Below are 22,762 nucleotides of genomic sequence, written 5' to 3' on the forward strand. Positions count from 1 at the left end.
TGCCTGGGACTCAGAAATTACATGTTATTGTCATTATAGTGACAATGAAGATTGCTAGTTATAGTCTCCCCAAGACCTCCAGGATGCTGTGTGAGATCCCCGATCACCACTGCTTTGCTAACACAGTCCTGATTACTCCCGCCACCCTGGCTCACCTCTAACCTTCACGCGTATCACATTTGCCACCCAGAATGTGCTGTGAACACACAGCTTTCTCTTACGCGCCTGTTCCCCTAAGATCCCTTCACCCATGTCTCTTTCTGTTAACTTCTGCTCAGCATAAACACAGGTGCGTGAGTCCAAAAGAGACAGTCAAGTCCGCTTCTCACCACACCCCTGTAACTAGCCCTACATTAGAAGAAAGAGGAGGGAGAGAGGGAAGAGGAAAAGGAAGAAGAAGGGGAGGGGGAGAAAGAGGAGAAGGAGGAGGATAGGAAAGGCGGGCAGAGTGAAGAGGAAGAAGATGAAGCAGGAGAAGTGGAAAAGGAGAAAAACACAGAAGAACAGAGTGCTTGTTCTGAGAGAAGGCAAACAGCAGGAAATCACAGCTGCCCCCGTTTTCTAGCTGGATACCCATTCCAGACCAGTAAACAGACAGCGGAATATAACATCTCTGAGGTGATAAGATGGAGGCTGAGGGGCTGGGGATTTAGCTCAGCGGCATAAGCGCCTGCCTTGCAAATGTGCAGTCGTGAGTTCGATCCCTGGTACCGATAAAAACGAAAAAGACAAAAAAATAAAATGAAATAATAAAATTTTAAAAAGATGGAGGCTAAAAAGACAGGAAGTGGATGGCCGAGACCAGAGCGAGCTGGCTGAGACAGAGCTCCAGAAATACCACAGGAGCCCTCTTGAGCCCGTACCTGAATTATAAGCTGCGTGTGCTGTGGGTGAAGCTCAGTGTGGCCAGGAAAAAATAAAAAAAAAAAAAACTGACCAGAGCACCGGACACTGACCATGTTCAGATAAAGCTGAATGACTTGGAGTCACAACTGGTCAGAGCAGAGGACCTTCACTGATCATGTTAATAATGTTTTAAAATTAGCCTGAAAAGGAGCAACTTGGCCAACAAATCAACTAACTGCCGGCTGCAGCAGTATCAAACTCTTTAAAGGAAGAAAATACATCCAAGAAGTTGACAATTCAATATCACAGTGTCTAGCATTCACACAGAAACTACTAGACAGGAAAGACAGCAGGACAATGTAACTCAGGGCTAGAAGGAAATTGATTCAATAGAAACAGACCTAAAAGCCAGAAATCACAGAATTAACAAATATACTAAAATGTAACAAATTAACAAATATGTTAAAATGGTTACTACAAGGAATTAAAGATTTTAAGAGCAAACGTGAAGATTATGAAGCGGGAAGGGAAAGGCATGGAACTTCCCAGGTGAATGTAATCATTATGTACTGCAAAGATGCTTTAGTAAAACTTAAAATTACCGAAGATAATGAAGAGATAAATAGAAGTCATAGTAAAGAAACAAAGCTTCTAGAGTAGAAAAGTAAATACATGAAGTGGAAATTTTATAAGAAGAAATGAGTAGCAGATAACAAACTGAAAGCAAAAAGCTGTAGGGTCTTGAAGACAGAACAACAGAAATCATGAGAAATCAGAAAATGGTTTGAAGTACATGAAAACACAAAGATATAAACTGTCAATATTTAGGAGAGGCAGCAAGAAGAGTGGCTGCTGGAAATGCATGGCTTTAAGTCTTTATGTGAACAGAATGAAAAATTTGAAAGATGTGTGTGGTAAAGACTTAGCAGAGCAGTGCTGAGACTGACAGCCACAGAAAGCCCTGCGTGCAGGGCTGGGTCTTGGATGGCACCTGCCACCCTGGATTTCAGGGCCGGTCACGCTTGAGGTCCCGTGATATAGCTCAGCAGCATGGCGCCTGCCTAGCAAGTGCAAGATCCTCAGTTCACTTCCTGGTTCCAGGAAAAAAAAGTGGCTCGCTGTGGCTGAATGCTTTTGGAAACAAGACGGTTTGTGCAGAACGCTGTCTACTTATTGGGAATCTAGAATACTGGTACATGCCATGTAGCAGAACCCATGTGGGGTCCCCCCAGACAACCCTAAATGCGGAGCCTCTGGTCAGCTTCCCTGCAGATAGATCACATATGGGTTCTCAGAGCTGGTTCCTAGAATAAAGCACACAGGTGCATCCTGTGTGATTGCGCACCAGCAGATTCTTGGAGCTTGTGTATGTTTCCCTGCGAACTTCACCCCACGTTCCTTTTCCTTTTGTGGTGTTGCTTTGTATCTTGTGGTGTAGTGAATCTTCACAGTGGATAGGGACACAGGCTGGATCCTGTCAGTCTTCCTAGGAAACCACTGAACTTGGAGGTAGACTTGCGAACTCTCGAATTAACATTGATTCACCTAAGAAAGTCTGAAAAAGGAAAACCAAATTAAAACCTAAGTAGAAGGATGGAAACAATAAAGAATAGAAATCAATGAGCTAGAAAATGGGCATACACTGGACTAAAGGAATTCAATGAAACCAAAAGCTTATGCTTTTAAAAAGTCAGTAAAAATCAATGAACCTCTTGCCAGACTGATCAAGAAAAAAGAAACAGAGCACATTTTCTGATATCAGGAATCAAAGTGAGTTCATTACTACAGATCTGATAGCTGTTAAAAAGGATAGTGATAGAATGTTACAAACAACTTAAAGATAGTAACTTTGGCACCTTCAATAAAGGAGACAATTTCCTCAAAAAACACAAAATACAAGAATCAACACAAGAAGAGGAAAATATAAATAGTACCAAGCCTATCACAAAAATTGAATTCCTCAAATCTTCTTACAGAAGAGACTCAGGCCCTGTAAGTCTTCATAGTAGATTTTGTCAAACATTTAAGTTATAATCCCAAACACAAACTCATTCAAACCATAGAGGAGAGAGGATGCTTCCTGATTTGGTTCTCAGGGTCAGAATTACTCTGATACGAATTTCAGACAAACACTACATTACCAGAAAACTGGCCAATGAAATGTCCCCCATACATTTCCACATTTTTCATTGGTGCATATTAGTGGGTTTCATTTTGATAGATTTGCATATGCATACAATTTATTTTAATCATTTCCCTACCACCCCTTCCCGTCCCCTTCCCTTAGGTTCATATTTAGGGGTATCAATCTGTACAATGTATTTTGATATATTCATGACTCTTACTAGTCAATTGTATGCTTCCTCATCATGTTGAGCAAAATAACCCAGACTCAGAGAGACAAACAGCACACATTCTTTCTAATATGTGAAATCTAAAAGAGATGACAGAAACATAGGACACTATTGCTAGACAAGAGGAAAAGGAAGAAGGCTGGCAGACATTTTTAAAAACAGAAATGGATAAGCTGATTCTGGAATTTATAGGAAAATGAACAGGATTTCCTAGAATATCCAAAATGGTAGTAAAAAAAAAAAATTTAAAAAAGAGAACAGAACTGGAGGATTTACAGTGCTTGATTTCAAGACTCACCATACAGCCATCAGTAATCAGTAGGGTGTGGTATTGATATATGGAAAAATATGGGATCAATGGAATAGAATAAAGTCCCACAATAGTCACACACACACACACACACACACACACACACACACACACACACACACCTATGTGGTTGATTTTTACAAATGTGACAAGGTTGTTTGGTGAATAAAGGGTTACACTTGCAAGAAGTCTTAAAGCAAATGGATATCAGGCTTCCAGTTTCCATTCTAGCATATAAGAAGTTTGAAAGTTGTCAATCTTGTTCTCAAAATAAGACAGAAGGCAGACAAACTGAAAACCAATACCTCTGCTTAGATCCGTTAGAGATCCGCGCCTCCCCCTGTCATAGAGACAAACGGATACCAAATTTCACAATTCACCAGAGAAGGTGCCTTGAGCAAAGACTACTGCAGGCACCTGTACCAGGTTCCTTTTACCCAATACATCAAGTTTAACATTTGGCAAAAATCCTGCAAGACATTTTAAAAAGATAAAATAGTTTGAAAAGACAGCATCAGAATCAGATTCAAATGTGGCAGCGTTGTTGGAATTGTCAGACTGTGGATTGCAAATAGCTGTGGTTACTACACTAAGGCTGTAAGAAAGCAGGAGCAGATCGGCAATATAAGCAGAGAAGTGGAGATTCTAATAATGAATCAAAAAGTAATGCTAGAATGGTAGAAACTTCCAAAACTGAAAAGCAAAGAAGAAAAAGATGGACAGAAAGCAAATTGCAGAACTACAAAAGGGACCGTACACGTACAATGGGGGACATCCGAAGATGAGGACAGAGAGAAAAAACAAAAGATAGATTTGTATCTACCTTTGAAGGATAATTTGAAGCAATAATGGCTGAGAATTTTGGTAGAATTAATGTACAATACCAAACACAGATCCAGGAAGCTCAGACGTCAGCAAGCAGAAAAAATTCCAAAAAACTACCTCACCACATTCAAACTGCACGAAAATCAAAGATAAAGGTCCTGAAATAAGTAAGAAGCAAAAGAAAATTATGATGTATAGGCTAGGGTCAGAATGACACTACGTTTGTCTTAAATCATTCAGGCAAAAAGAGTGGGAGGGAATATTTAAAGTGCTGAGAGAGAAAACAGCAACCTAGGATTCTGTAGCCTGACAAATTATCCTTCAAAGGTAAATGAGAAATAAAGGTTTTCTCAGATAAACAAAATTTGAGGGAGTTTGTCTCCAGCAGAACTTTCTTGCAAGATATGTTACCAGAAATTCTTCAGAGGGATCCGAAACGCAGATCTGTGTGAAGAAGGAGCTTTGGAGTAGGCATAAATGAAAGTAAAGTAAAATATTTTATTTTACATGTTTCTGCAGTAAAGATTGAATACCCAGGACCTTCACACTGACCTATATCCCAAGCCCTTATTTATTTATTTATTATTTATCATTTTGAGGTAGGGTCTTGCTATGCAGTTCAGGCTGGACTTGAACTCATTTTGTAGTCCAGGTTGGCCTCAAACTCACAGCAATCTTCCTGCCTCAGCCTCCCACGTGCTGGGATTACAGGCATGTACCACTGTACTTGGCTCTCCTCCGTGCTTTTTAAAATTTTTTTGAGACAAGGTCTTACTAAGTCACTAATTACTCAGGTTTCAATAGATTTTCTAGGCTCCTGCCTCAGTCTCCCAGGCTAATGGTACTATTAGTAGGCACGATGCTATACCAAAATGCATAGATGTACAAAATATCACATTCTTTTTTTTTTCTTTCCTTTTTGCAATGTTGGGGGTGGAATCCAGCTATGTATTACATGTATTAGGCAAGTACTCTCCCACTGAGCTATATCCCCAACCCAAAACATCACATTCTTGATTCTTCTTTTCTCTCTCTTCCTTTTTTTTTTTTTTTTAAACATTTTTATTCTTGATTTTTCTTTTAACAAAGTACTTTCTGGCCAGGCATGGTAGTGCACACCTATGATCCTTAGGAGGCTGAGACAGCAGGATCATCATAAGACAGAAGCCAGTCTGGGCTTCATAAAGAGTTCAAGGTCAGCCTGAACTACTAAGGAGCCCCTGTCTCAAAGAAAGAAAGAGACAGAGAGAAGGATTAAGAAAGAGAAGAAATAAAAAGGGAAAGAAGGAAAGAAAGAAAGAAAGAAAGAAAGAAAGAAAGAAAGAAAGAAAGAAAGACAGACAGACAGAAAGAGGCTTCTGTTCACCCACCCACCTGTGTGTCTGTGAGGTGTCCACTTCCCAGCTCACTTAGGAAGGCTGGAACTTCCTGGTGCCCAGGAAGCGGGGCCTGGGCTTTAGTGTCCAGTCTGCACTGGCTGTGGCTGAGGCCCTGATGGTGCAGGATTTCGTGGCCTCAGTGTCTCCTGGGATGCTGCTTCCCTGATCAGATTGGAGCCAAGCATGAGACTGCCTTCCAGACCTAGCTCAAGGGGGTAGCAGGCTCAGGCTGCAGTCTTTGGGGCATCCTGTCCCATCTCTGTGATGAGGGATCCCTGGGCTCAGGACATTTCTGTGACAGCCCGGGGGGAAAGCCCCACCGGCAGCAACATAGCCAGTGTGTACTCAGCATCTATAATCCACAACTTCAAAATTCAAAACGTTTCAAAATCTGAAACTACTTGGGTACCAGGGTGACATCCCAAGCAGAAAACACCCCACCTTGAACGTTGTTTCACGTGCAAAATTGTTAACAACATTGCATAAGGTCATCCTCAGGCTGTGTGCATAAAGTGTACAGGAAACATAAAACCATTGTGTTTAGACTGGGTCTCACCCCGAAGATATCTACAGTGTGTGTGTGCAAATGCTCCCCCGCCCCTGGAGGAGGCCACACTGGGTCACTGTCCTGGATGGGAGCCTGCTCTAAGCTATGTGAGCAGCCTGGCCTCTGTCATTCTTGCTCCAAATGAGAAGGACCTTTATTTATTTAAGCAGTGACCACTCCCCTTTAGTCCTCCACTCTGCTGCCCAAAGAGCTTTTTGGAACACACCCCAACCATGCCACTCTCTCCTTCCCCACCTTCCTAGCTCCCTATCACCTCGGCCTGGTTCTTCCTCAGTCTGGCTGACAACTGAAGCTTCCTGAGATACTTGTGAAACACACAGAGGATACCAACCCCCTGCCTCCTAGCTTCATATGAATCTACCAGGTCTTCTCTAAGTTTCTCATTTGGTAGTTAAGCGATCAGAGAGGCCAAGTGACTTACCCATGGCCACACAGCATGAAGATTTAGAGCTCTCATTCAGCCCACAGAACTCTTGGTCTATCCTCAGAACAACGTGGGCCCAGAAGCGAGGCTGTGCTGTGTTGCTTGCCTGGGGAGCGCTTGTGCATCTACAGAGAGCCGCAGACAAGGAGGAAGGAGCCGGGTGGTGATCTTTGAAGACAGCACCATAGCATGGGTAGAAACCAGACTACACATTTGAAGCTCTGCCCTCAGCTCCACTTCTCTCCTGCTGCTGGCTATGAGAAATGGCCAGGAAATCCCCACCTCACGGGCTTACCCAGGGCTGTGAATGGATCCTGTGACACCTAACTGCAGCTGTGCACAACCTTATTACCTGCACGCTTGAACCTTTGCATGGGAACCAACAGCTGAGCTTGTGGGTGCAGCCTCCCACAGCTCCAAATCCCGCCCCCACCCCAGCCCCAGCTGACGCCCACACCACGCCCTGTGGGGCTTTGCAGGCCCAGCTGACAGCCCCACACCCCTTCCAAGAAGGAGGCTTTGTTAAAGCATCAGAAACAAACTTTCCTGTGCACTGTGCTTGCTTCAGAGATGAAAGGGCTGACATGGGGGTGGGCAGAGTCAGGCTAAGCAGCAGCTTCCAGGAGAGAATCAGATATGCTAAGAGTGCGACTCAGGGCCTGGGGACAGACAGGAGGAGGACACTGAGGCCAGAGATCGGAGGTGCCTAGGGTGGCACACACTCTGCCTGAGTACACAGCCCCACGGGTCAGGCTCCATGAGCCACTGTCTGGGGACAGACTGGTTCCAGGTCACCTGCTCTGGGCTCTGCTCCCTTGCAGGTCACTCTGAGAAGCAATGGAGAAGGACCTGCAACCACCAGAGACTCAAAAGGGTACAGGCACAGGTCCTGGGCAGAGACAGAGGATTTGAGTTCAGTAAACAGAGAAGAGCCAGAATGGCAAGGCTAAGAGGCCAGAAAGCGGAGTGGAGTCCACCAAGCCACATCCCCAAGGGCCAGGCTAGACGGTACAGCCCTTGAGGACCCGAGGGCTGAACCTTCCTTTTGTAGGGAAATGGATGCACTTTGAGACCATAATGCTAAACAAAAATAAATCAGGCACAGAAAGTTAACTATACACGCTTTCTCACATGCGAGAAACCCAAATTATAAATAATGCAAAGAGCAAAACAAAAGATGATAGGAAACATAGAGGTAGACCTTTTACAGATGGGAAGGGGTTCTAGGGATGGAGGGAAGGAGGAGTGAAAAACAGAAAGGTCTAAAATGCAATATGCATACACACCAACGCCCCATGATGAGTGTATGCATTATGCATCACAAACATACACTCATAAAAATATTGCTAAAGCCCGCAGAGAGAAAGTCAGCACATGCTCCATGCTGACTTCCTATGCGGCACCCCTGCAGGGCCGGACCACCCTAGAACACCCTAGAACCAGGGTCACATCCCTGAGGTTCATGGGGCCACCTACACTGTGGGTGCAAGGGCTTCTGGTGGTGCCCACATGCTAAACAGTACCCCTTCAAAACACCCCACCTATCAGGGTCGGGGGTCCTAGGAGTTTCCAGAAAGCCCAGCGAACACATTTGTTCTGGAAACTGCCAATCCTGAGAGAGGGTAGCAAGAAACAGATGAACCCCTGGGAGGAAGATGAGGCAGGACTACAGGGAATGGGGGCAGAAGTGCTAGGAGGACAATCGTCCCCATCACAGTGGCCACCACAGAGCCAGCTTGTAGCCTCTGCAGTGGCCAGGACCAGATGTGTGCCCTGCTCAGCCCCTGCAGCCTTGTCCAGGCAGGGCCATGGTCTCACATCTACACGAGGTGCAGTCCCTGAGCCTGTGTGTGCTTCTCCCTCTGACCCTGTGGACCGATTTCCTGTTCTCTTTGCTGTCATCAACAAATCGAGGCTGAAGAAAACGTAGTGACTTGCCTGGTGTCCTACCTGGTAACGTGAAGCAAGGCCCACATCCAAGTCTGAACAGATGTCTGGAATCCAAGTAAAATTCCAGGCAAGAAAGGAGCTGCTGGGAGCCACTGAGGCTGCTAAGCAGGTGGGTGGTGGGAAAGAGGGCCAAGGGCCTTGAGTTTGAAGACAGTGAGGTCGTCAAAGTGCAGGCAGTGGGATATAGAAGGGAGCAGGGGGAGGAAGGCTGGGAGGCCAGATGGCTATAGAGGTGGGCTAGGCTGGGGTGGGAGGCATCAGGAATGAGCTCACAGAATCCTTAACATGCACCCATCTCCCCAGACAGGGGCAGCAGGGGCTCAGGATCAGGCTGTTGCTCCCCCAGGGCAAGGCAAGAGAACCCCTGAGCCTGCCACAGAGTGCCCACCCCTGCCACACGCCAGGCTCCTGCACCCACCACGTTTTTCTTAGCTGATTCCCATGCCAGATTGATGAACAACGTAATAAAGGGGGCAATCACATTATTCCTGAATGCATTTTAATAAAAATCAAATAAAAGCAATTATGTGAATTTCCAAGAGGATCACCTCTCCTCCTTTCCCTGAGGTAGGAAACAGAATGAATTCAGGAAATCATTAAAATCAGAAACCTGAACTGGCTGCCACTGTGGAGCTGGTGGCTGCCACACAAAAGACAGTAGGGAAACCCGGTCCCCAGCAGCACCAGGGGTGGCTCTCTTGAGCTCCCACTGGCAATTCCACCCATGGGTGAGAAAGGGTAATTAAGGGCCGGGAGAGAGTCTTTGAACTAGGTCAACTCTGCCCCACCGGGGGCAACTCCCCAGCTTCTGAGCAGCCTCAGACTCTAGAGGGGGCACAATTCAGTGTGGCAGCTTAGGGCGGTGGGGAGATTACAGGAGACTCAAGAGAGGGCCCCCAAACGAATACAGCTCTCTTCCATGAATGACAATCAGCCTTCAGCCTAACTGGAGACCAAGTGCTAGATGCCTAAGGACAGAGACCCACACTGACCTCCAACATCCCACAAGATGTTGCACTGTGACCTACAGGCCCTTTTGGATGTCTCCTGGGTCATCTTCAAAAGGGTCATCTTCACCTCATGTCTCTGGATTGACCACCTAGCTGGAAAGGTCATCCTCACCTCATACGTCCTTGGGACTGAGGCCACCTAGCTGGAAGGTGATGCCAGGACTGAAATGGAGGCTCTCCTGGGGTACAAGATGCCCTGCTGCTGGGGTGGGATGGGGTGGGGTGCTGGACACCACACACCTTAGCCAATGTGGTGCTTCTAAGAATGAGCCCGGCATTGACCACCCCAACCACTATTTCTGGCCTTGGTCTGAGCCAGAATCACCATCTACAGCAACATAAAGCGTCCATCCTCTCTGTACACAGGTTAGAGACTCAGCTTCATAGAGGCAAAATGACCTGTCCACAATCTGCAGCTAGAATGAGATCCCTGGGTTCTGTCCACTGTCTGAGTCTACAGCTAGAGACCACACTTTCCAAGTTGCACGGCCAGCCTCATTCTGAAGAGGCCTTACTGAGCTTCTGCGTGGTGTCCAGGTGCTGGGCAGATAGATGGGGAATCTTCCGTCTCTCTGTTCACACTGGATAGTATCCCACATCACTGCCACCTGAAGGGCAGAAGGAAGAAGGAGCGCCTTGCTACACCTAAATTCATCCCCTCCAGCTGTCAGGTCCTGATCTGAGGTTGGGGGTCAGAGGAATAAGAAGGCCAGCAGCCATAGGACTCTTTTGGGGGCAGCTCCACTCAGATCCCAACTGCCCTGAACCCCTACTGCTCCCTGGTGCCCTCTTACAGCTGCTGAGGGGAACGTCCTCCAGGTGCAGTTTGAAGAAAGGGCCTGAGAGAGGATTTGGGTCTCACTGACCCATCCCTACTGCTGGCTCCACAGCTTCCTCTCTGGCCTCAGGACCTCAGGGTCCTCCTCTAAGAAATGGAGGCAGTGGCACTTGACAGCAGAGATGCTGGGATGGGGAGATGGAGTGTGAGGGCTCTCCAAGGTCCTCTGCCCTAACCCTCCAAGGCTTGCACTCAGCAGGCACCCCAAAAGTCTACTGTGTGATCCCCATAGAGAAAACAAACCTCTCTGGGAAAGGGAGCCAAAAACAGAGGAAGGAAGTGCCCATGCACACTCCACAGGGCCAGTGGGTGTGGAGCGATGCTCTGCACTCATGAGTATGAGCATGTATATAAATGTGTGCATTGCCACAGTCACACACACTCACAGGCACTTGCACTGAACAACTTGCACAAGTGTCTTGCATTCACACATCAACACAGCAGATGGGTAAAGGGTGAACCTGGCACTGCCCGAGCTTGGGTTTTGTTCTGGTCCTCTGCAAACACCAGCTATGGCTCTGAAGCTCTGCTGCACCTGGGATCGTACTGGCTCCTAGTACCACAGCCCTGGGACAAGAGCTGAGAGAAGGATGCCCTAGGACTACAGCAGATCCAACAGGGGAAGCCTCCCCAAAATGAACCCTCAGGACTGCTGCTGGAAAGGGTCTATTCCAGAGCAGCCCAGGTGAGAACCGCTCTCAGGTGGCTACCTGAGAGCCACCTTATGCAAATTCTCAGTCATCTGCCTTGCTCAGGGACAGCCCAGTTGTCCTGCTCCTACTGGCTGTGTCAGGAAGAAGTGACCTGTTTCAGAGCAATAGCTAGAGCAAGAAAGCCAAGCAGGGTATCGAGTGTCAGTGAAGGGAAGGGGCACATGGGGCTGGGGTGCAGGTTGATCCTCACATTCTCCCTCTGTCCTTTTAGAGAAGGCACTTCCAGGAATGCAGAACAGACACAAGGTCTCAAAAAGGTAGCCACACCTGTGCTGAAACTATTGTAAAAAAAGAGAGCAATTTAACAAAATTTGGGTAGAGGTTCCCTGCAGGAAGATCTTCCCTGGTGTCCACAATAATCCAGTTCTGAAGCAGAGCGGTCATGAACCTTCTTTGTGATATGTTTCATAGCTCTCAAATAGTCTTTTATATGCATGAAATAGAACGTAATAAAAAGTTTAATTGTGTTTATACCCAAGTTTACAGGCTGTTCCAAGGCCAAGTTGGCCTCGATGCCTCCATGATTACCTGAAGTTAGCATTTTCACAGCAGTCCCATCCCCTGCTTAAGGGGAGCTCTGGATCCTTGTGTCAACTCCATGGGGACCACGGGATACTCCAGTCATTTCCAGAAGAAGGCTGGCCATAGATAGGCAGGGAGGGGATGGATGCTAGCCAGCTCTCTGTATGGCTTTGAGTGTGGCCCTTGCCCTGTCTGGGTTTCAGTGTTCTCTCTGTATAGCAAGGGACTCCGGGTAGCTGGTGTCCAGGGTTTGATCAGACTTTGCCGTCTATGACAGAATAGGATAAGATAGTTTGCCCGCCTGTAAAGCAGGACTCACAACAGGCCATGTGAGGTCTGTAGGAGGCCACACACATCCAGGTTTAAACACAACTGGTTTAAACACAATAAAAACCACTGAAGAGATTAGGCATGATGGTGCATGTCTATAAACCAGCACTCATGAGGCTGAGGCAGGAGGATCTCCACTAGTTCAAGGTTGGTTTGGGCTACATAGTTAGTTCAAGACCAACCTAAACTACCTAGAGAGACACTGTCTCAGAAAACCAAACACTTCAAAGAACAAAGAAAAGAAAAGATCATGGAACAGAAAGAAGCCCTCTGTGGAAATAGCACGATTGGAGGCTGAAAGACTGAATTGGATGGAACCCTGGTTCCACTAGCCTTGGCCAGAGTTTCTGGAGTCCTTTCCGGGGCCTCTCACTGGGCTCTGCAATGATCGAAAACACAGAGCCCCCCAGGAGGACAGGGGAGGGGAACAGAGAAGAGAGAGAATGCCCCTTCAGTAACCAGGGCTATAATCCCCCAGACCCCTCCCCAGGGACAAAACCCCAATCTGCTGCATGTAGGGATCTGCCCGGGGCCCTCACCCAGGGTAGCCCTAATCTCAGACCATGCTCAGTGCCGGTTGAGCTCAGAGTCAGGGGCCGGACTGGGGGAGTGTGGATCAAAGGCAGAGAAAATTAGCATCATAGTGAGCCTAGAGGGGGAGAGAGGCGGGGATTAATTCACTCTCCCCTTCCTGCTGTCCCTTCAAAGCCTAGAGAGCCTGCCTCAGTTGGGGGAAGGGTCATCTCCCATCCCTAAACCCCAGTCACACACCTGAGGCCCACTTCTTATCCAGGAGGTAGGGTGGATGAGCGTAATGATTTGGGCAGCACCTGCTGGGAACATGGGAGCCACCATGCAGGGCTTGTGAAGCCACTGGCTCAAATGACTAAGACTCGCAACTGCAGAGCTGGGGCTCTGTCTGCAGAGGCTGGAGCCTGGGCTCACTGGGCCATGGGGGTGTCCTCCTGGGGGCCCACAGTCCCTGAAGTGTCATTTTGGATACACAGGAGTGCGTGTGTGCATATGTGTGTGTGTGTGTGTGTGTGTGTGTGACTGTGGGCACTGGATATGTGTAGGGATGAGGTGTGTCTATGGGTGTGGAAGGTGTTGTAGCAGCGCTGGGCACACGAGGAGGGCTCTCCAAGGACTCTTCAGCAGTATCTGGGAGGGACGTGGCTGTGGCAAAAGGAGGTGGCCAGAAGACTGGGATTCAGCCCAGAGCAGTCCCTACAGAAGCCAGTGTTGCTGGACCAGCCCAGAAGTGCAGGAAAAAAGGCATGTGGTACTGATGCCATGGGGGCCAGCTAGGCAGGCTTGGCACTCACTGGCCAGAGCCCTCCATGTATGCTCAGGGCTGCAGGGAAGGCTCACTGCAAGCACCTTGTCTCGGATGAAGAAACTGAGGCTCCTCTCAGCGCCCCTCTCCCTATCTCCCCACCAAGCACCTGCCACGCTGCCTCCTGCCCCAGGAGCATCAGACACAAACCTCTTACAACCCCACTTCTTCCCTCCACTGCCTCTTCATGCCTGATCTGCAGAAAAGGAGACGGCTGAGAGAGGCTGAGAGAGAGGTCAGGGAACAATCTGGCCCGGGAGTTAGCTAGCCAACTCTCAGTCTTTTGGCCTCCAAAGCCCCTGAACTGGTCTCAACCCAGCCATTCCTGGGTCACAGGCTGTCAATCAGCAAGCCCCTCCCCCAGTGCCCAGCTTCTGGTCCGTGCCACCCACCAGAGGGTGTGACCAGGCCTGGCCTGACACCTTGATAGCTCTCATGTGCCCCACCTACCTCAATAGCTTTGTTCAGGTTGGTCTCTCTGTGCTGTCCACCCTGCTCCAAACTCTCATTTGTCAAGGCCAACCACAAATGCCACCTCTTCCCACAAATGGCCTCTCTGTCCCCTGCCTCCAGGAACCTGGAGACATTGTGCTCTTTGGTACAAACCACTTCAACTTTGGGGAGGTCCTAGAGGGCAGACCAGGGTCAGGATGGGTCAGGATGAGGAACAGGACTGCAAAGACCGCAACCCCTCTACCACTGTACAAACCACCTTGCGCACATGACATCGAGTTCAATAACGAAGGCTGTGCAACCAATTTCCCTGTATTTGAATCTCAGCTCTTCCACTTGGGCTTGCTACTTACCCCTCTACCTTGCCATTTATCTATGGAAATAATACTATAGCTCCATTTTTGCAAGGATGAGAAGTGTTAGCCTATGTAAGTTTTTAGAACAGTACTCTCTACATAGCAATGCCATAAACTTTTGTCACTATAAATATTGTTATGGTTTTTACAGAAGCCTACAAAGAGGTAATCTGTTCCCAAGGGGAGTGGAGTCCACACAGGAACAGGAAAGGGAGTTCAACATTTCTAGTCATATTTAATGGCGAAAATCATCTTGGGAGGAGTTACCAGCGGTCCCACTTTACAGATAAGAAAACTGAGATTTGCAAAGGTAGTGTGAGCTCCCTGAGTGCCTGCAGAGCTGGGATGCAGGGAGCCAGGTCATGCGGCTCCAAAGTCCAAGCTCTTTCAACAAGCCAGTGCTGCCTCTCTGTCTGGCAGGGAGATAAGGCCTGTACACAAATAGCTGTAATCCAAGGTAGAGAGTGATAAGTACCAAGTTGATAAGGTTGGGGAGGCGGAGCCTGCAACTGCAGGACAGAAAAGGGTGCAGGTCAGGTCAGGCTTGGGGAGGACTGGTGTCTGATTCCGTCCTGGAAGGTGCAGGCAGGGAGAGAACGAGCTGGGAGCTGAGATTTGGTCCCTGTTGCTATAGGAAACTGTAGTGTCACTAAAGCCAATGCATACTTAGGAGAGAAGGGGAAGAGGAGAGGAGGTGGAGAGGCCAAGCAGGAGGGTGGGTCTGCCCTGTGTCCACTGGGCCCAGGACCATCTCCATCACAAGGGAACCTCTGAAGGTTTTCAGAGCTCAGTCCTCCTTCAGGCCTGAGCGCCTGGCCAATCAGTGTTGCACTCCATACTGGTAAGAACTTTCCAGTGAGTAAAGCCGGATGAGGCTTCTCTGTGGGCCAGGGCAGTCAGTCGTGGGTTGCAGCCTGCTTGGACCGGCTCCTAAGAGCTGACTCAAATTTTCAGGAAGTGTGAGAGGGTTGATGTTAGACTGGCAGCTTGAAATGGGCTGCGGTGGGCGTATTTACACGATGGAAATCAGCAAATACTCCCAATCAGGTTCTCCCTGCTTTGGAGAGCCAGATGTTAAACATTTACCAGCACACCACTACGCAGAGAGAGGTCTGCAGTGTGGAGGAGCCAGGAGTGACCCATCTCAGGAAGCGCACAAGCAATGCTGGGCACTTTGCCGGAGCACCGAGGCACTGAGGCTAAGGGGGTTTTGCTTAGTGAGGGGCTCAGCTCAGGCGACCTCGGAAGCCCCATTTCCAGCTCCCAGTGCCTATGAAAAGTTGGGTCTAAGAAAACACTAAATCAGGGTAATTATTTATGCCAAGAAATCATTAACCACTTGACCCAGAAGATGGGAGTTGGGCAGGAACCTGAGGAAACATGTAAGGAGCCACTTGTGATTTCACAGATGGGAAACCTTGCCATGCAGGGCCAGTGAGGGGCAATACAGGGACCACAGACCCTTTCTCCAGCCCCTGAGCCGTGGGCTTTTCAAGGGCATAGGGACTGCATGCTGCCTATAGGGTGGGAAGACTTTTCTACACAAGGTCTGTCTCATCCACCAAACACAGGTACCGGGCAGCATGAACTGGATCTGCTTCTTCATGGTTGAACACCCAAGGCCAAGGTTTGTGCTTGGCACACAGCTTGTGTTTAACAAATATTTGTTGACTGAATCAATGTGTCTGAGACACCGTCTTCTGGTAGCATGCAGGGGCTGGGAATGCTGTCTTCTGTGGCCATTGATACTTGTGTTTCTGTTCCCATTTGTGGCATGGAATTGAGAGATCAGGGTTCAAATGCCAACTCTGCTCCGTGCTGGTATAACCTTATCCAGACCGCCAGGCTTTTGGAAGCTCGGTTTCTTTCTCTACAAAGTGGACTGTGCAGTGCGCAAATCCACATCTTCTTGAGGCTGTTGTGGGACTCACATGTGACATAAAGCACTTTTTTTTAAAACAGACTCTAATGTGCTATTTCCATAGGAGGGAGGAGACAGCTTGGAAAGCTACCTTTGGCAGCCAGCCCCACCCAAGGGCTCTTGGTGGATACTGGTCAGTGGGCAGCATGTGGCCCCCTTAGGGCTGTTTGGAGAAATCTGGCTCAAACCAGCTCATGTCTAGGCACCTGGGATCCAGGGCAGACAGAACTCCCAGAGGACAGGGAGGAGAGGATGCAATAGGGTGGCATGGGAGCCAGGCATTGTGGCACATGCCTGTAAGCCCAGCACTCAGGAGGCTGAAGCAGGAGGATCACCAGGAGTTCTAGTACAGCCTGAAGTACATAGTGAGTTGAAGGCCAGGCTGAACTATACAGGGAAACACTGTCTCAAAAAACCAAAACCAACCAAACCAAAAAAGATGGCATAGGAGACTTTGGGGGAACTCTTTCCTTCTAAGACTAAAGACAGAGAACGAACTGGGAAATTTTCAAATCACTTTTGTCTCTGAGTGACTTTAAAGTACTGTGTTTTCATCTTTGTAGAGCTGGTCATCAGTCCACAGTCCCTACTGTGACGGCCTTCACACGTGAGGGAAGGGCTGGTGCCTAGTAGCAGGGTGAGACATCCTCCAGTCCATCCCAGAAGCAAAGCAGCGACTCCATGGAGAAGGCACCTGTGCAAATTCTCCAGGCAGGCATTGCAGTCCTCACCTGGTAGGGTGGGCACCAGGCTGGCAGGGAGGAAGCCCAGCTTGCCTCAGGCAATGAGTTGGTAAGGAAGGAAAGCATGGCAGGGTGCTAGCAGCACCTGGATTTACCAAAGTTGTTGAGGGTCGTGCGAGACTGGGCACTGGGACCAGAGAGGCAGGTGGAGGGCTTCCACCGAGGGGCCACAGTGGGGAGCAAAACAGAAAGGCCCTGTGTCAGCAGCTGGGCCCCTGGGTGGCAGGCTCCTGCTCCATTCTCTTCTGCAGGATTCTGGTTGGCACCAGCTGTGGATGGGAACAATGCCTGGATTTCTTTCTTTCTTTCTTCTCTCTCTTTTTCCTTTTTTCTATTTTAATGGGGGGTGGGTGGGAAGTCACTCATTGAACAGCTCAGCATCCTGGAGGCATCTGGCATTGTGTGTCCTTGAAAAAAAAAGCAGTTTCAGGGGCTCCACAGCTGGCTACAAGGTACAGGAAGCCACACCAGGGTGGGGGCCCTAGTCCTAGCCCGCTCTTACTCTGTGACCATGGGCAGGTCTGTGCCCCAGTCTGGTCTGCTGCCCCACGGCCTCCACAAGAGTCTGTCTTTTAGGCTCACACAAGGTTGCCACTTCTCTTTCTCTGCTCTTACAGTGGCATTTGATGGGGATCGTTCCTCCTGGGGGCTTGGGCATCCACCCTTGTGTGCCCCTACCACATGTGACTATCTGTCAGCCCCTGGGTGCTCTACTGTGTGACTGGGTGCTCTACTGGTGAGGGAGTAGTGGGTCATTCTGTATCCTGCAGCTCACATTGAGGTATCCTGGGCAAATCAAATTCCCCAGGCCTCAGTTTCCTTAGCTCTATAATGGACTGGTTAATACCCACAGCTCAGATGAGGGTAAGAAAATCTCAAATGGTTGAGCTACCTAGGGCCTGGCACAAGTTATTACATGGTAAATGGGCAGGAGACAGGGCCAGTGGCACCCAGAGTCAGGAGGCGGCGAGCAGTAGGTCTGGCCAAGACACCTGGACAGGCTCCCAGGCAGGTGGCTATGGCTATGGCCTTGAAGGTTAGGAGGGGTGTGTTCCAGGAGGCAGGAAGGAATGTGCACAGAATGCTAGCTAGCAATTCTAGAGGCCACCGAGTGTGGCAAAGGGACAAGGTCAGAGCAAGGGGGCACCAGCCCCGAGGCCAGCAGCCTACAGGTTGGAGCAATGCTGAGGGGCAGGAGGCGCAGTCTTCTGTGTGCCCTCCCAGCCTGCTGCACTGAATACTCTATGCATGGCTCTCAGGGCCAGGACAGGGTACTCATGAGGATACGGAGGGAACTCTTAGGCAGCGCTGGCACTGCCTAGCTGCATGGCTCTGGGAAAGCCACCCCCTCCCTTTAGCACTATTTAATCACCCATAAAAGTGCTATTGTGTGGCTCAGAGGATGAGAATTGCCCTGTGAGCAAGGGTTACTACTTCTTCAGCTCTGGATGTCCCCTGTCTTGGGCAGCTCCACCCTATGTCTATCAGTGGGTGTGGGGGCTTGAGCTAGATGGGAAACCAGGAGCAGGAAGAACAGAGCTTAAAGGTGGAGAGTGAGACACTGGCCCAAGAGAAGGGTGCTGGAGAGTCATGGCCAAGTGCTGGACTGAGAAAGGAGGGACAATCCTATTGGAACAAGATGAGAAGGAAGAGGCAGGACCCCAACAAAGACACAGCCCCTCTCTGCTGTACTTGACCACTCACCTCCAGGAGGCTCAGGCTCAAAGTTGCACAGTGCCCAGTGCTTCCTGGATCCACCAAGGGGTGAAGGTTAAATGCATTCTCTGTCACATCACTGCCATGGAAAGGGCTCCCAACTTTCCTGGGAGGTGGATGATGGTCTTTATCTCAAAGTACCTGCAGGCTACCTCATTTCTACTGTGGCTGGCAACAAGATGAGGGCAAAAATACATATTCTACTCCCCAGGAACAGCTGGACCTAAAGCCCAGTGCTGGTGTCATGGAGCCTCTGAGCATCTTCCTGCAGTCACAGTGACACCTGGCTTGTGGCACATACGGAAGAAGGTTTTTCCAGTACCTGACTCACAGTGGGCTCTCCATACATGTGACTTTCCTTCCACCTCCCTGCGACTGAATGAGACATCCCCTGGCTCCTATTAAGGGTGAGGGGTGGAAGTCCTTGGGAGGAGGAACTGGCCATATACATACCGCACCTGTCCTCATCCCCCAGCCCACCAAGGATCTCCTGGCCCAGCTGGCCCCACTCACTGCACTCTGTACATGTCTTCTGTGTACCCAGGGGCCTGAATCCTCCCAGTCTTTGAGCCTGTGACTTTGGCTTCCTGAGACCTGGGTCCTGCTCTCAGTCATGGCCTCTTTGTTCTGATAATGGCTCCCAGAGAGGGGAAATGTATAGCACCAGTCTGTGGGGGAAGGTGGGTGTAAGCTAAGATTCTGCAAGAGCACCCAAAGACTGGGCTCATGTAACCCACACCCCTATAATAGGCCCTAAAGCTACCTCTGGATCCAGGTGATGCCTGGCCAGCCTTGGCAGAACAGGATAATCTTCCATGTCCCAGGGCTGGGACACAAAGATACTTTCATCTCTGCCTCAGTCCAGACTTCCTGGACCAGCAAGGCTGAGGCAGAGAGACACACAGTTCTCAGGAAGACTTCACTGGCAGGGAACCTTGCCCTTAAAGCTAACAAAGGCCCAGAGAGGGAAAGCCAGTTGTTTGGGGCCACATATGAGTCCATGGATACAGATACAGAGCTGAGCTGCAGCCAGCAGGAAACTGGTAGCAAGGGCCTGAGTCTGCATCTGGACCCAGTGTGCACTTGTTAAATACACAGCTCCAATTCCTTAAGCTACTGCCCAAGACACCCTCCCCACAATCCTCAGTGCCTACAGTGTACTGTTGTGCAAGACCCCAGAGGGATCTGACCCCCACTGATTTCCCTGGAAGATGTCAAGAGATAGTGGAGTCCTCCAAGAGCAAGGAGTGGGGCCCAGGGTCTCCAGAAAAGCCTGGCAGGGTTTATCAGATTTGCTGCTTCAAGTGCCCTGCTGCACATCTAGGAAGAGCTGGCCTCGTTCCTGGCTCTGGCTGCTAAGGCTTCATTCTTCTTGGCTCCTCTGTGGCCACTTCCTGATTCTCCAGGTATAACTACTGTCCGGAAGCTTCTGGGCAGGAGCTTTTGAACATGAGTGGTCACCCTGAGGGATTTGGACAGAAGGCTGAGAGGACCAAGTGTCCTAACCTGGCACCAGCAACGCAACAGGAATTGGCCCAGTTGCTGGCTGGGCTGGTTCCATGCATCCCAAATCCTGCAATGCTCAGAAACTCCACTGTGGGATTTTGGACCTGGGGGTGGGTTGGCTTTCTGCTCATTGCAATGGTGTAGGATGCTGCGGTTGGGAGAGCTGTAGGTCTAGCCACCAGGCAGCAAGCTCAATTTCCACCTTCAAGGCTTTCTCAGGCTGCCCTCTGGCCACCTGTGAACTTGGGCCACCCACAGGCTGTGAAGCAGGGACTCCCTCCCACAGGAATTTGCTGGGATTGTGCCTCCTGGTGTCCCTGGAGGTCAGGAAGTGACTGCACACCACCCACTCTCCCCAGAGATACCCAGCTGTCACCTGTGGTGGGTGGGGGAGCAGCGGCAGTAACAGTCCATTCCTTGTGTGCCGGATCAGATCGGAAGACGGGGAGGCTGCAAAGGAGCACCTTCCCTAGCGCCCAGTGGCAGGATAAGGCAGGGCTTCCCCTGGGAAAATCAAACAGGTTCCCCACCCGCACACAGACACATCAAGTCCCTGGGGCCCCGAGCTGCAGCCTCGGAGCCCTCATGAATTCCAGGCTGAGTTCACCGGCTGTCAGACTACCAGAGCCTTGGGAATGAATTCATGTTGCCTCCTCTCTCCCGCCGGTGGAAGGAGTGATCTCTCCAGCCCTGAAGGAGTTCAAGCCGAGGTCAGAGCGGCCCTCAGAAGAATGTTCTAAAATAGGGGTCTGTGCTGGCTGAAGGACTCTAGCCTTCCACTCCCCCACCCCCTCCCCCGGCTCCAAGCTCTCTCGGATCAGCGCCCACGAGGCCTCGGCAGCCCTAGAGTCTGCGTGGCACGTCGGCGCTCCCATGCGGACCTCGTCAATCAGGCAGCGGCCAGGACTTCTTCCGCCCGCCCGGCCTCGGGGGAGACTCCCGCCCGTGCCGCCTCCCGGTGCCCGCCCCCAGCGGTGTCATTGTTCTCTGACGTCACGCCGCGGCCCCGCCCCTCGCCCCCCACCTTCCCTCCCCACCGCCGGCTCCCGGCGCCCGCGACCCTGCAGCCTCCGACCCCCCGGGCGGTGCAGGGCTCCCCCCGCGGCCCGGCCAGGGCTGCGCCCCCTTGCGCTCTCCCCAACTTGCCTTTGTTATTCCAGCTCCCTTCCTCGCCTCGCCTCCGACACCGCGGCGGTCTGCAAAACGCGGAGCGCGGAACTACTTCTACACCTGGATGGCGAAGCGGGCTTCAGGCCCAACCTTCCCCGCCTGTCTGCCCTGAGGGGAGCGCGTGCGCGCGCGCGTGTGTGTGTCCAACCCAGGCGCTGATTATACCGGGCAATGGAAGTGCCGCCCATCAAGGGTGGGGTGTCCCGAGGAAGAGCTGTGGAAGAGGTGTATGGGGGAGGCGCGTGTGTATATGAACGTGAGATTTCGTGCACAGGGAGTGTTTTGAGTGTGCGTGGGGTTGTGTGCAGTGATGTTTGCAAGTTTATGTACAGCTGCGTGTCTGAGTGTGCTCACTGTGATTGTGCGCGGGCGTGTTTGTGAGGGAAAGTGTGAGTGTGTGAGTGCGTTTGTGTGCGGGGAGTTGCATGTTTGCAGAGTTGAAGGTGGGCGCAAATGTGTGTGCCGTTTGTGTAGGAGTTTTTGTGCGTGTGGCAGTGGACGTGAGCCAGAGTGGGCGTGCACTAGGACGCTCTTGGAGGCGGGCTGCGAGGGGAACCCCAGGAGTAGGCTCATGATTGCCTTGGCTCCTTGCCTTCCCTGCGACTGTGCCCAGACCTGGGTGGAGGTCGGGTCTGCCACCCCCAGGTCGCCGGCGCGCACGACGCCCCTGGCCCTGCCCGCAAGGCCTCGGAGCACCCACTCGTCCAGGACTGACTCGGGTGCCCCGACTCGCGATGTACGTCTCACCCAACTAGCTCCTCCCGGCCGTCGAGGGGAGCGCGCTCTAGCCTCTCATCGCCTTGGGTGGCGACCCTCTTCCCATCCCCTAGGGCCTTGATGTTGGGAACTAACCCAAAGTCTCCTCAAAGAAGGCTTTAGAGATCTTGTTAGCAACTCGCCCATACCACTTCAGGTGCCTGACAGCGCCCGCGGCCCGGGGTGCACTCCAGGCGGGGGCGTGCGAGTGCGCGCAGGGGCGGCGTGCGCCTGGCGAGCTGGTGACTTTGGAGTCCTCCCCAACGCGATCCTAGGCTCAAAATTTTTCCCCTTCTCCAAACTTACTGGGGCGGGGGTGTGTGTGTGGGGCGTGTGCGAGCAGAGTCGGGAGGGAAGAGAACTCGGGTGGGGGAGGCCGAGTGGACTAGCGGCGTGGGGGGGAGTGACGCGGAGCCGTCAGTGCCAAGTGAGGAAAAGCTTGTGGAGCGTTGAGCCAAGGGTGTAAGGAAGAAAGCGAGGAAAGACCAGGAGAGGCGGAAAGGAAGGGAAAGAAAGAGCGCGGCGAGAGCGCAGAGAGAGCGCGAGCCACGGTGAAAGGAGCAGAGCGCTAGCTGCGGCTCGGCGCTCCGCTCCGGCTGTGTTCCGTGCCGGCTTTTGCGTGCGGCCGGCGGCGCGGGGCCCTTTGGAAATAGAATAGCCAATGTAATCTGACACTTCAACTTGCTCGGCTCTGGGCGAGTTGATTCACTTACTCACCCCCTAACGCCGAGTTCCT

At 50.8% G+C, this 22,762-nt stretch overlaps 1 long non-coding RNA gene across 1 annotated transcript; it reads right to left on the reverse strand.

The window, feature by feature from the left end:
• Nucleotides 1-11,659: 11,659 nt before the first annotated feature.
• On the reverse strand, nt 11,660-21,146 carry LOC106028514 (uncharacterized). The gene is made up of 2 exons (XR_002792213.2): nt 18,583-21,146; nt 11,660-17,285 (listed from the first exon to the last, which is right to left on the reverse strand). It is a non-coding gene; the product is annotated as an uncharacterized LOC106028514 (long non-coding RNA).
• Between the last annotated feature and the right edge of the window lie 1,616 nt (nt 21,147-22,762).

This window comes from Cavia porcellus, unplaced genomic scaffold, assembly GCF_034190915.1.
Source record: "Cavia porcellus strain 051 isolate PalLab524CR breed Dunkin Hartley unplaced genomic scaffold, mCavPor4.1 scaffold_28, whole genome shotgun sequence".
In the NCBI taxonomy this organism is placed as follows: Eukaryota; Metazoa; Chordata; class Mammalia; order Rodentia; family Caviidae; genus Cavia; species Cavia porcellus.